Consider the following 12,264-nt stretch of genomic DNA (forward strand, 5'->3'; position numbering starts at 1 on the left):
GCCAGATGGGGTGGTTTGAGTATCTCAGAAACTGCTGATCACTTGGAATTTTCACTCTCAGCGGTCTCTAGAGTTTACAGAGAATGGTACAAGAAACAAAAGAGATCCAGTGAGCAGTAGTTTTGTGAACAAAAATGCCTTGTTAATGAGAGAGTTCAGAGGAGAATGGCCAGACTGGTTCATGCTGACAGGGAGGTGACAGTAATTCAACCAACCATTGGTTACAAAAGTGGTGTGCGGAAGAGCTTCTCTGACAGACACAACACAGCATACCTTAAATGGTTGGACAGAAGACCACAAATAGACACCAGTGGCCACTTTATTAGATACAGGGGGACCTAATAAAATGATCTTTGAATATATATCGAGGTAGAGTGGAAAATTGCCTTGCATGCTGTTCGTGCAGATCTAATTATATGCAGTGCATTGAGGTAGAACAATTGTTCATCAGCATCTGTGGAGAGAGAAGCAAGTTGGTGTTTCAGGTCTGGAACTCTTTGTTGGAACTAAAAATGAGAAAAAACAAGCAGAAAAGTCAAGACGAGTGAGATGGGTAAAGGCAAAGGAACTACCTCTGAAAGGGTGAGACCAAATTACTGGATGGAGCAGTTTTGTACTCTGTCTGATTGGGTAAGGACCTCAGTCTGACTTCTTTCCAGGTGAGGTGATTTATGAGGATGTTGCCAGGACTGAAAGGATTGAGTTATTGAGTGAGATTTTGAAGATAGGACTTTATTCATTGGGCATAGGGGAATGAAGTGTATGAAATTGTGTGGCACTCCAACTGTCAAGCAGGAAGTACAGAGTGTGAAGCCCCACCCCACCAGGCTCAAGAATAGCTACTTCTCTTCAACCATTCAGTTCTTAAAGCCCCAATCCAGCCCCAATCACTGCCTCAGCAGAGCAACACTGTGATCACTTTGCACTACAATGGACTATTTTTAAGCTGTTCCTTCTTGTAAAATTCATGTACAAGTTAGTTTCTGTTTCCCCTGAGAATGTGGTTTATCTGATGCTATGTACCTGTGAAGCTGCTGTGAGTTTTTCATTGCACCTGAGCACACATGGACTTGTGCAGATGATAGTCAGCTTGACATTGACTCTGGGACATCAGAGCACATTATACATGGTCCACATCATCAGAGTATGAATAGGTCACTCCTATAATGTGATTCATTTTCTTGTGGGCATTTACAGGAAATTAAAGAAATTTATAGAATTTATGAAGAACTAACAAAGGCTGACAAACATTCAATATGCCAAAGAATTGTGCAAATTCAAAAAAAAAAGTACTGAAACATGAGTTGTAGAGTCCTTGAAAGTGAGTTGATAAGTTGTGGAATCAGTTCAGAGTTGAGGTGAGTGAAGTCATCCATGCTGGTTTGGGAGCCTGGTGGTTGGTAAGGTAATAACTGTTCCTGAACCTGATGGTTGAGGGGAAATAACTGTTCCTCTACCAGGTGGTGTGGGACCTAAGGTTCCTGTACCTTCTTCCTGATGGCAGCAGTGAAAAGAAAGCATGAACCTGGTGGTGTGGCAGTGGTCGAGGAGACAAATGTTTGAGGTGGATGATTTGACCAGTCAAGTGGGCAGTTTTGCCCTATGTGTTGATGAATGTAGTTGGACCTGCACTGATGCAGAGCACTGCAGAGTTCCATCACCCCCTGACTTTTTTGTGAGACTGTATATTTTACTGGTATCTTATGTGCTATATGTGTCTTGTATAGGTTCCCCCAACCTATGGACTCACTTTCAATGACTCTTCATCTTATGTTTTTGATATTTATTGCTCATTTATTTGTTTTAATTGTTCTTTTCGTATTTGCAGTTTGTTGTCTTCTGCACCCTGATTGTTGTCCTTGGTGTGGTCTTTTATTGATTCTATTATGGTTATTGGATTTATTGAGGATGCCCACAAGAAAATGAATCTCAGGGTTGTATATGGTGATAGATACTATATGTACTTTGATAATAAATAACTTCGTGCTGTGTATGATTGTTGGTGATGTGTTTCGTACCTTAGCCCTGGAGGAATGCAGTTTTGTTTGGTGGTATTCGTCTACAGTTGAATGACAATTAAAATTGAACTTGACTTGTAGGTGAAGGAAAGACCTTTGTGAGTCACTCACTGCAGGATTCCCAGTCTCTGATCTGCTCTTGTCGTCTTGGAAATAGGCATTTAATTTATAATCACTTTAAAAGGCATAAATAATTGGAAAAAGTCGTGCTTACAAAGGTTTGGGGTACCGTAGGCCGAAGCCCCTTGGGTTGGCTTGTCCAGATGTCAGAGGCCTGATGTCTGCAAGTCTGGGCCAGACACTGGATGTTGGAGGCCTGATGTCGACAAGTTTGAGAGTCTGAGTCCAGGATATGGAGGCCCAGTGGCTGCCTGTCCTGGGGTTGGAGGTCTGTCTGTGTGTGTGTGAGTATGTGGGAGAGTAGGAGGATGGGAAAGGGGCTTGTTTTGCTGTTGTTTAGCTTATCTTTGGCTTTATTTGTTATTTGTATATCGAAATGTGCAGTGAAACACATAATTTCCGTCCCAACCAACACAGTCTGAGGATCGTGCTGGGTGCAGCCTGGAGGTGTCGCTGTGCTTCCGGCACCAACGTAGCAGGTCAACAATTCACTGACCCTAACCCGTACCTCTTTGGAATGTGGGAGGAAGCTGGAGCATCTGGAGGGAATGTATGGGGAAAAAGTACAGAGTGATAGGAATTGAACACCAATCATAATCACAAACACAAGAGGTTCTGCAGATGCTGGAAATCCAGAGTGACACACACAACATGCTGGAGAAACTCAGCAGGTCAGGCAGCAGCTATGGAAATAAATAAACAGTCGACGTTTCGGGCCAAGACCCTTCTTCAGGTCTGAAATGGAAAGGGGAAGACGCCCAAATTCACTGGGACTGTAAAATGTTACTCTAACTGCTGTTCCACCACGCTGACCTTGATGTTGTTGTCGCTTGTATTGTTCTGCTGAACATGGTGGACATGCTATGTTGGCGTCGGAAAGCGCGGTGGCACATCACAGGCCCCAGTACACCCTTGCGTGTTTCGATGGACATATGATAAATAAATCTGAAACTGAAAAATAAACTAAACCAGCTTAAATGGCGATTTCACACCCCTGGCGGCAGAATGATGGATTCAGTATCTACCCTCTGGCGCTCTGAAAACCCTCTCTAGACCTTACCATGCCAACACATCGCTTCGAGGTGCCATCTGTCTCTTAGTACGTTGTTAAGTATGAGGACTCAATCGCTGTGTGGAGTCGCAGTAGAACTGTTGTGTCATTTGGCACCTGCGGCACCCGGTGCTTTACTGGTTAACTTACTGGACTAGAATCCTATGGGCTGTGGAAAGCATTCACATCTCACCCTGGCAGCTGGGAAATTTAATTCCAGTAATTAGATAAATCTGAAATAAAAGGCCAGCGCCAGTAACAGTGACCATTAAATTGTCAGATGATCGTAAAATCACATCTGGTTCCCTGAGGATATTTGCCATTCTTGCCCAGAACCAAGATGAGTTTATGGTCACGTGGGTAAGTGCAGTGAAGTTCAGCCGCAGTGGGCACCTTGCTTACAACAGCATCGCAGGCACCTAGAATCAGAATCAGGTTGAATATCACTGGCCTATGTCATGAAATTTGTTGTTTTGCTGCAACAGCATATTGCAATACATAATAATTTTCAAAAAACTATAAATTACAATAAGCAATTATATATAAAAATTAAATAAGTAGTCCAAAAAAAGAGCAAACACAAAATAGTGAGGTAGTGTATGGGGGCTGATAGGAGAAGAGAGAGAAGCGCCTCGGCCCGAAACCTCGTCTATTTATTTCCTCCATAGATTCTGCCTGACCTTCTGGGTTCCTCCAACATTTTATGTGGGCAAAGATTTAAGGATGGGGGAAAGATTTAACAAGAATCTGAGAGACAAGTTTTTCACATGGAGGGTGTTGGGTGTGTGGACCGAGAAGAAGTGGTAGAAGGTGGTTTCAGTTACCTTTAGTGTTAGCTGTGAGCCAGCAGTCACTTGATGGAAGGCACACCGCATCCTGAACAACACAGTCCATGTCACCAGATGACTGGACAAGTTCATGGATGAGTCCTCTGCTCAGTTCAGGAATATTCTCAACCCTGGGAGTTTACAGCATTCTTCCCTTTGATTGAATACTATATTTAAATTAACTCGATGGCCTGGACTTATCTAATCACTTTTCTAGTTGGGAGGTCGTGCCTTAAAGGGATACCCATTACTTGTAAACTCTGTATTAGTCAATAAGCAGGATATAACGATTGTTGGAGGGAAGGTTTCCCTCGCTAATTATTGCCAACAAACTTTAGCCTTGTTTCTGGAAAATAGAATTGCAAATAGATTTGAGGTAAGAACTGGCAGAAGAAATCTGTTAATGATTTTGCCTGTGGCGGTGTATGGATACGCACTGGGCAGGAAGTCTGACCCAGGGTATTTTGTGCTGATATATATGTTTTTAATCAAAGATAATACTTTCTTGCCATCCTCAATTCCCTTTGTGAACTGCTGCAGTCCATCTGTTGTTGCGATGGAATCCCAGGATTTACACCCGGGAGAAGGGATGTATTTCCAGTTGGATAAGACTATTTAATTCTTAGATTAGGCTATTTAGTTGCTATTTTCTTTGCTGTTTGACAATTAATGATCTGCTTGTATTTTAAATAGTTCTTATATGCATATAACAGTTTAATATGCTCCCCTAGAGAACACAATGTATACGCAAAATTCAGTTGTTTCCCTAAAATATAATTCTGGAAAGCTCTGGAAGCTTCTTTCTTCTGCATTATTTAAATAGAGCTATATCATTGGTTAACTCTTATCTACAAATTTGAATGGAATTTTTCTTATCTTTGTGTATAAAAAGAGCTGATCATAAAGCAGCACCATCTTAATTTTAATCTTAATCCTTTTGACTTTCCCTCTCTAGCATTGTCCGCTTTAATTTTCCTTTGTTCTATCAATGCTTTATAAAGTGATAGTGAAGCAAGAAGCTTTGTTCCTCTTTCCTGAATTCTGAAAGAACCTTGGATTAAAAACAACAGAATCCAACAAATAATTAGTGATTTGGAGGGTTCTCATCTGCTGTTCTTTCCCTTGTACTGGCTGTCTGAGTGGAAATTGGGTGAATTACTCCTGTGTGACTCTCCCGTGATCCAGCTGTGGCGGTTAGGTGAGTTATTCCCGTGTGACTCTCCCGCGATCCAGCTGTGAAAATTGGGTGAGTTATTCCCGTGTGACTCTCCCGCGATCCAGCTGTGAAAATTGGGTGAGTTATTACCGTGCGACTCTCCCGCGATCAAACTGTGTGTTTCAGTGATCGGACGGAATCCAGAGAGAAAATATCCCTGGAAAGGTGCAATTAGTGAACGTTCCTTGAACAGAATTTCATTCTGTTGGCCATTCAAAAGACTCCTTCAGACTCCGCTCAGGATACTGCTAGCCTATAATATTGAGCATCCGGCTTTATCTATCTTATTTATTTATTTAGTGATACTGCGTAGAAAAGGCCTTTCTGGCCCTTCAAGCTGCACTGCCCAGCAACCACCGACAACTCGAATTTATCTCTAACCTAATCACGGGACAATTAACAATGACAATGTACCTACCAGGTAGATTGAGACTGAGGGAGGAAATGGGAGGAGCCAAAGAAACCCCTGTATTCCATGGGGAGGACTTACAGAGACTCCTTACAGAGGACCCCAGGATTGAACTCTGAACTCCATTGCCCTGAGCTGTAATGGCATCACGCTAACCAAAATGCTACCTTTGTGCCCATGGTAGATAATAAACAGCCCCAACTTGTAAAGCAACAATCGGCTCAGTAGTGTTCAATGTAATCGGCAAAGCGTTTCAAAGTTCTGAGTTAAAGCTACAGTTGGTGAAGTAGGAAGATTGTAGTTAGAACACAGAACTTTGAACTACAGGCCCTTCGGCCCGTGATGTTCTGCCCTTCTTTTAATGACTCCAAGATCAGTCTCAGCCTTCCCTCCCACACAGCCCTCCATTTTTCTATCAACCATGTGCCTAACTAAAAATAATGTCCAAAAGCTTACAAGCTATGAATTTCCCATGGCTACACTTCATAGAACACAGAACAGTACAGCATTGTACTCCACTTCAATGTTATGCCGAAATTTGAGCCTACTCCAAGAACAACCTAACCCTTTCCTCCTTCATAGCCCTCATTATTTTCTCCATAAGCCCATTGTTTTGATTGGTTATATGTATGTACAGTCAGATAATATTAAACCTGAACTTGATTTATGTATCTGTCTAAGAGTGTTCAAAAGGCTCCTGATGTAACTACCTCAACTTCCATCCCTGGTAGGGCATCCAACATTCCTACCATTCTCTGTCCCCCTTGTATCCAATCACCTTAAAATTATGCCCCTTCTTATTAGCTATTTCCACCCTGGGAGAAAATCTCTGGCTATCCACTCTATCTGCACGTCTTGTCATCTTGTACATCTCTATTGAGTGACCTCTCATTTTGCTTCGCTCCAAAGATGCAAGTTCTAAAAACTTCTGGAGTACAACTCATGTTCTCTGTAATACTTTTTTTGTTATTTGCAGACAGTCTTCTTTTACACATTGGTTTGTCTGTCTTTGTATGTTTTTTGTAAATTCTGTCGTAAACACCTGCAAGAAAATGAAATGTGTGTACTTTTGATAACAAGTTTACTTTGGACTTTGTCTCACATACTCTTGGGGCAGAGAAGAGTAGATCCTGTGCATAGTTGGAATTGGAGAGCTTGAAGGTTCTTCGGTTTATTGACTTCCTGAAGGAAGTGACCTCTAGGCATGGGGTTGGAAAAGTAGGCTAGAGGAAAAAAAACAAACTAAACTGGTGGAAAACAGCCAGAAATTCAAACATTAGAATTGACAATTGTGGCATTATTAGATGAACAGTCCCCAGTAACACACACAAGATGCTGGAGGAACTCAGCAGGTCAGGCAGCATCTATAGAAAGGAATAAGGAGCTGATGTTTCATCAGGAAAATAATCCTCAGTGCTTGGTTTGTACTCCACACTAAGGCGAACAATTTGGTTCACAAATCAGATTGCATTTGCTGCATTGGATCCAGAGTAACAGAATCAGAATCAGGTTTAATACAATTGTCATACGTCGTGAAATTTGTTGTTATGCGACAGCAGTAGATTGCAATACTTAATAATAAAAATGGTTAATTACAGTAAGAAGTGTATATGTGTTAAATTGGGTAAACAGTGCAAAAAGAGGGGAAAATTAGTGAGGTGGTGTTCATGGGTTCAATGTCCATTCTGAAATCTGATGACAGAGAGGAAGAAGCTGTTCCTGAATCACTGAGTGTGTGTCTTCAGGCTCCTGTACCTCCACCCTGATGGTAGCAATGAGAAGAGAGCATGTCCTGGGTGATGGAGTCCTTAATGATAGATGCTGTCTTTTAGAGGCATCGCTCCTTGAAGATGTCTTGAATGCTGGTGAAGCTAATGCTAAGCTGGCTGAGTTCATTTCATGCTCCTTTGCATTCATGTACTGACAAATGACCATGAGTAATCTTGAACGTCTTTCTGAGAAGGAAAGCCCTCCCCCATGTATTGCAGCAGCTAGCGACTCCAGACCTGACAATGAAGTTGTTTCTTCTCCACTACTCGTGTCAGTGATAACTAGGGAGAGCCAGTAAGCACTGACTGTACCATGGCTGCTCACGTCCTTGGGTTAGTGGAATAAGGTACATTTTCACACACACAAAATACCGGAGGAAGTCAGCAGGTCAGGCAGCATCTCTGGAAATGAATAAACAGTTGCTGCTCCATTGCAAAGTCTTTTCAAGGGATGCCTACCCTCAGGAATTTTAAATCTTCTCTTTCAGTGAGACCCTCTCTCACTGCTCCCTGTCTGTGATCTCTGCTCCCCTTTGACTCTGGTCCTTTTTCTCCTCCCCTCAACTTCTTATTATGGCTTCTCCCCCCATCTTTCCAGTCCTGATGAGGGTCTTGGCCCAAAACATTGACTGTTTATTCCCCTCCAGAGATGCTGCCCGACCTGCTGAATTCTTCCAGCATTTTGTGTGTGTGTTGCTAAGATGTGTTTTTCTCAGTTTGATCCATCTTGTGATTTTGTTGGTCTTTTGTGCTTGGTTTCAAGAGGCAGTGTGTATGTAGGGGAAGCTGTTTTTCAGTGTGACAGCATAGAGGTTGCACTGCGCTTCAGAGCACTGGCTGTAAGATACATCATTAAGAACCCTCTTCTCATTACTACCATTAGGGAGAGGGTACAGGAGCATAAAGACACACACTCAATGTTTCAAAAACACCTTCTTCTCTTCCACCATCAAATTTCTGAATGGACGATGAACCCATGACCTCATTATTTTGCTCTCTTTTTCTACCACAAATTTTTCTAATTTGTTATATATAATTTTTTTTTGTAATTCATAGTATTTTTTATTTTTGCACTGCATTGCTGCCACAAACAGAGGCTAGTGCCTGTGATGGAGCTGACTAAGTTTACAACTCTGCAGCTTATTTTGTTCCTATGCAGTACACCCTCCCCCCTCCCACAGATACCAGATGGTGATGTAGCCAGTTAGAATGCTCTCCACGGTACATCTGTAGAAAATAGCGAGTGTTTTTGGTGACATACCAAATCTCCTCAAACTTCTAATGAAATATAGCCAGTGCTGTGCCTTCTTTGAAGTTGCCTCGATATGCTGGGTCCAGGTTAGATTCTCAGAGATACTGACAGCCAGGAACTTGAAATTGCTCACTCTTTCCACTTCCGGTTCTCCTATGAGGACTGGTTTGCATTCCCTCGTCTTACCCTTCCTGAAGTCCATAATCAGCTCTTTGGTCTTACTGATGTTGAGTGCAAGGTTGTTGCTGTGACACCACTCAACCAGCTGATGTATCTTGCTCCTGTACGCCCTCTCACCACCATCTGAAATTCTGCCAACAAGAGTTGTATCGACAGCAAATTCTTAGATGCCAGTGATATTAAACCTGATTCTGAAGATCAGGGTTCAATTCCCACTGCTGTCTGTAAGAAGTTTGTGCATTTTTCCCCATGGCTGTGTAGGTTTCCTTCCACATTCCAGAGATGTACAGATTAGTATTGATGAGTTGTGGGCATATTGACAGTGCAAGTCTGGTGATGCTTACAGGCTGCCCCCTGCACAATTCTTGCTCGTTTAGTTAGATTTGATGTGAAACGATGCATGTCTGAGTATGATTTGATGCACATGTGACAAATAAAGCTAATCTTATCATCTTATTTAGTGTCCATGCATCTTTCCATTTACAGCCATGGTGCAAATGTCATGAGGTGACCTCGGCAAAGTCTGAGCCATACGTGCGCAGCCTTTGGATGAAGGTTCTCTTTTGGCTTGTAGACCTCATTGGTCAAATGGTCTAATTTGGCTCTTATGTCTTACGGTCTAAATATAAGATGTAGTTTGAATCAAAATCAGGTTTATATACACATACATGTGTATGTACGTAATAATGGAGAACCATTGAGATCCTAGTGACAAATTGCATCTTCATCTGGTATGGGAGCAGTCGAGCATCGGACCAGAAGTCCCTACAAAGAACACTGAGAACAGCTGAGAGGATCGTAGGGGTCTCCCTACCATCCAACAGGGACATTTATCTAGAGTGTTGCGTACACGGGGCCCTTAGTATTATCAAAGATCCCACCCATCCATCCAGCATCCTCTATGACTTTCTACCGTCAGTCAGGAGACTAGAGTGCGTAAAAACAAGAATGGTCAGGATGAGAAACGGTTTCTTCCCCCAAGGCCATTAGGCTTCTGAATTCCTGGCTGCATCGTATTCAAAGTGTCGCTGGTTAATCTGTTCCATAACTTACAATATTTAATATTAATGCACTTTAGTTTGTTATTTATGTGAATTCATCTGTAGACTTTAACCTTACCTTCATAAGTTTTGTGAGTTATGTGTGTTAAGTGTTTTACACCCTGGTTCGAAGAAACATTGTCTCAATTCTTTATACATTATGTGGTTATATGCATGTATATAGCTAAATGACAATAAACTTTACTTGATGTATATGTGTGTGTACAATATATGCACACACATATACAGTATGTGTGTGTATTTATATATGTATATATGTGTATACATATATATAAATGTATGTTAAATTAAATAAGTAGTGCAAAATAAGAGCACGAAAACAAAGAAAAATAGTGAAGTAGTGTTCATGGGTTCATTGTCCGTTCAGAAATCTGATGGCGGTGGGGAAGAAGTTGTTCCTAAAAGCCTTGTTTGTCTTTCTTGTCAGTGTTAGGTATTGTACATAATGTACAGCTATTATTTAATATAATATTCCCCAGGGCAAGTACTGTGGTGATTTGGAGTCACATATATGTCCTCCTTTGAAGGACCGATGTAAACTAACAATGTAACTGGTTCCTTCCATAATGTGTGAAAGCAGCCTATCCTGCCACCATGGGCACACATACAGAACGATGCCAGAAACAGGAAGATCTCACCCACCCTGCTCATGACTGTTAGCCCTACTCTCATCAGGACAGGGGCTTGCAGAATCCACACCAGGACCACTACACTCAATAACAGTTACTTTCTGCAAGCAGTAAGGAAAACACCTCCACCCGCTAACCTACCCCCACCACCACTACCATATCATTTTCTTCACTCACCTTACGTACAGGCACTCCTGTGCCTAGTGTCACTTTATAGACAAACAATCAATTTATTTATATAAGCTTTCATAAGGATTTATATTTATTGTATTTTTTATTATTGTGTTCTTCACCTTAATGGGTTATTTGTACCGCATAGGATCCAAAGTAAAAAATTACGTATTTCATATTTTTTTATATTTGTGTACTGGAAATGACATTAAACAATTTTGATTCTTGAATCTCCACTTTAAGTTTGCCCAATGACTTAGACTCCACAGCCATCTGTGGCAATGAATTCTTACAGATCCACCACCCTCTGGCTAAAGAAATTCCTCCTCATCCTTGTTCTAAATTATTTTGTTCTCCTTTACACTTGTGTACTTGAAATGATATTAAACAATCTTGAATCTTGGATCTTGAATAACCCTGGTGATGTATGGATGTGAACTGAATGCAATAAATGTGATCCATCTTTTACCCTAAAGCTTTATCACTCCTTCAATATGTGAGTGACAGATTTTGTCCCAGAAGGTATTTGAGTTTATACGCCCATCATCCCTCTCTACGATGAATGCCTTCCCCAAACATCAATCTCAACTTTATATTGGCAATGAATTTTTCACAAAAATTGATCAGTCTGTTGTTAAAGCATTTCTCATGTGGTACCAAACGTAGTAGAGAAGGTAGATGCAGACTCCAGGGTCGGGAAGTTCCCGGGTGGCTTGTCCCAGCCGACTGCTGAGTCAGGAAAGCTCAACGACGCCTCAACCTTCTGAGGAGGCTGAAGAGAGCTGGACTGAACGCATCAACACTCACGACCTTCTACGGATGCATAGCAGAGAGCTTCCTATCATGCTGCGTCACTAGGTGGTATGGAAACTGAACTGTGGCTGACAGGGCTCTCCATCATCATCATCATTATGACGTGGCCGATCACGGTCTTCCATCTGTCTTTAATCTGGCAATTGCCTGTGGGGAAGACCCTCCCTCTTCACACTGTTGTTCTTTTTCTTTTCTCTATCCATGACCGTGATGGTTCTTGGCAAATTTTTCTCTAGAAGTGGTTTACCATTTCCTTCTCCTTTACACTTGTGTACTGATGAATGACAAGGAACAATTTTGAATCTTGAAGGTCAGAGTGTGGGAAGTGATCACATAGAGTTCAAGGTCATTGCTGAGGCAGCAGCTGGCTCTTTGCAGAGCATCTGGGTTGTATATTGACTGATCCCAAGGCAGGATGCAGGCATGTGGCTGCTTTGCCTTCTGGTTGCAAAAGTAGAAGCAGAATTAGGGCTGTTAGGCCCATGAAGTCTGCTCTGCCATTCCATCATGGCTGATTTATTATCCCTCTCAATCCCATTCTCCTGTCTTATTCCCATAACCTTTGATGCCCTGACTAATCAAGAAGCTTTCTACTTCTGCTTTAAATAAACCCAATGACTTGGCCTCTACAACCGTCTGTGGCAATAAATTCCACAAATTCACCACCCTCTGGCTAAAGAAATTCCTCCTCATCTCTGTTCTAAATTATTTTGTTCTCCTTCACACGTGTGTACAGGAAATGTCATCA

General features: G+C 41.8%; 1 protein-coding gene across 14 annotated transcripts in view; it reads left to right on the plus strand.

Moving 5' to 3' along the window:
* Window positions 1–12,264, plus strand: part of samd11 (sterile alpha motif domain containing 11) — a 347,655-nt gene that overhangs the window by 300,939 nt on the left and 34,452 nt on the right. The gene's annotated exons all lie outside the window — the stretch shown is intronic.

The sequence above is a fragment of the Hypanus sabinus genome, chromosome 27 (genome assembly GCF_030144855.1).
Source record: "Hypanus sabinus isolate sHypSab1 chromosome 27, sHypSab1.hap1, whole genome shotgun sequence".
Classification (NCBI taxonomy): domain Eukaryota; kingdom Metazoa; phylum Chordata; class Chondrichthyes; order Myliobatiformes; family Dasyatidae; genus Hypanus; species Hypanus sabinus.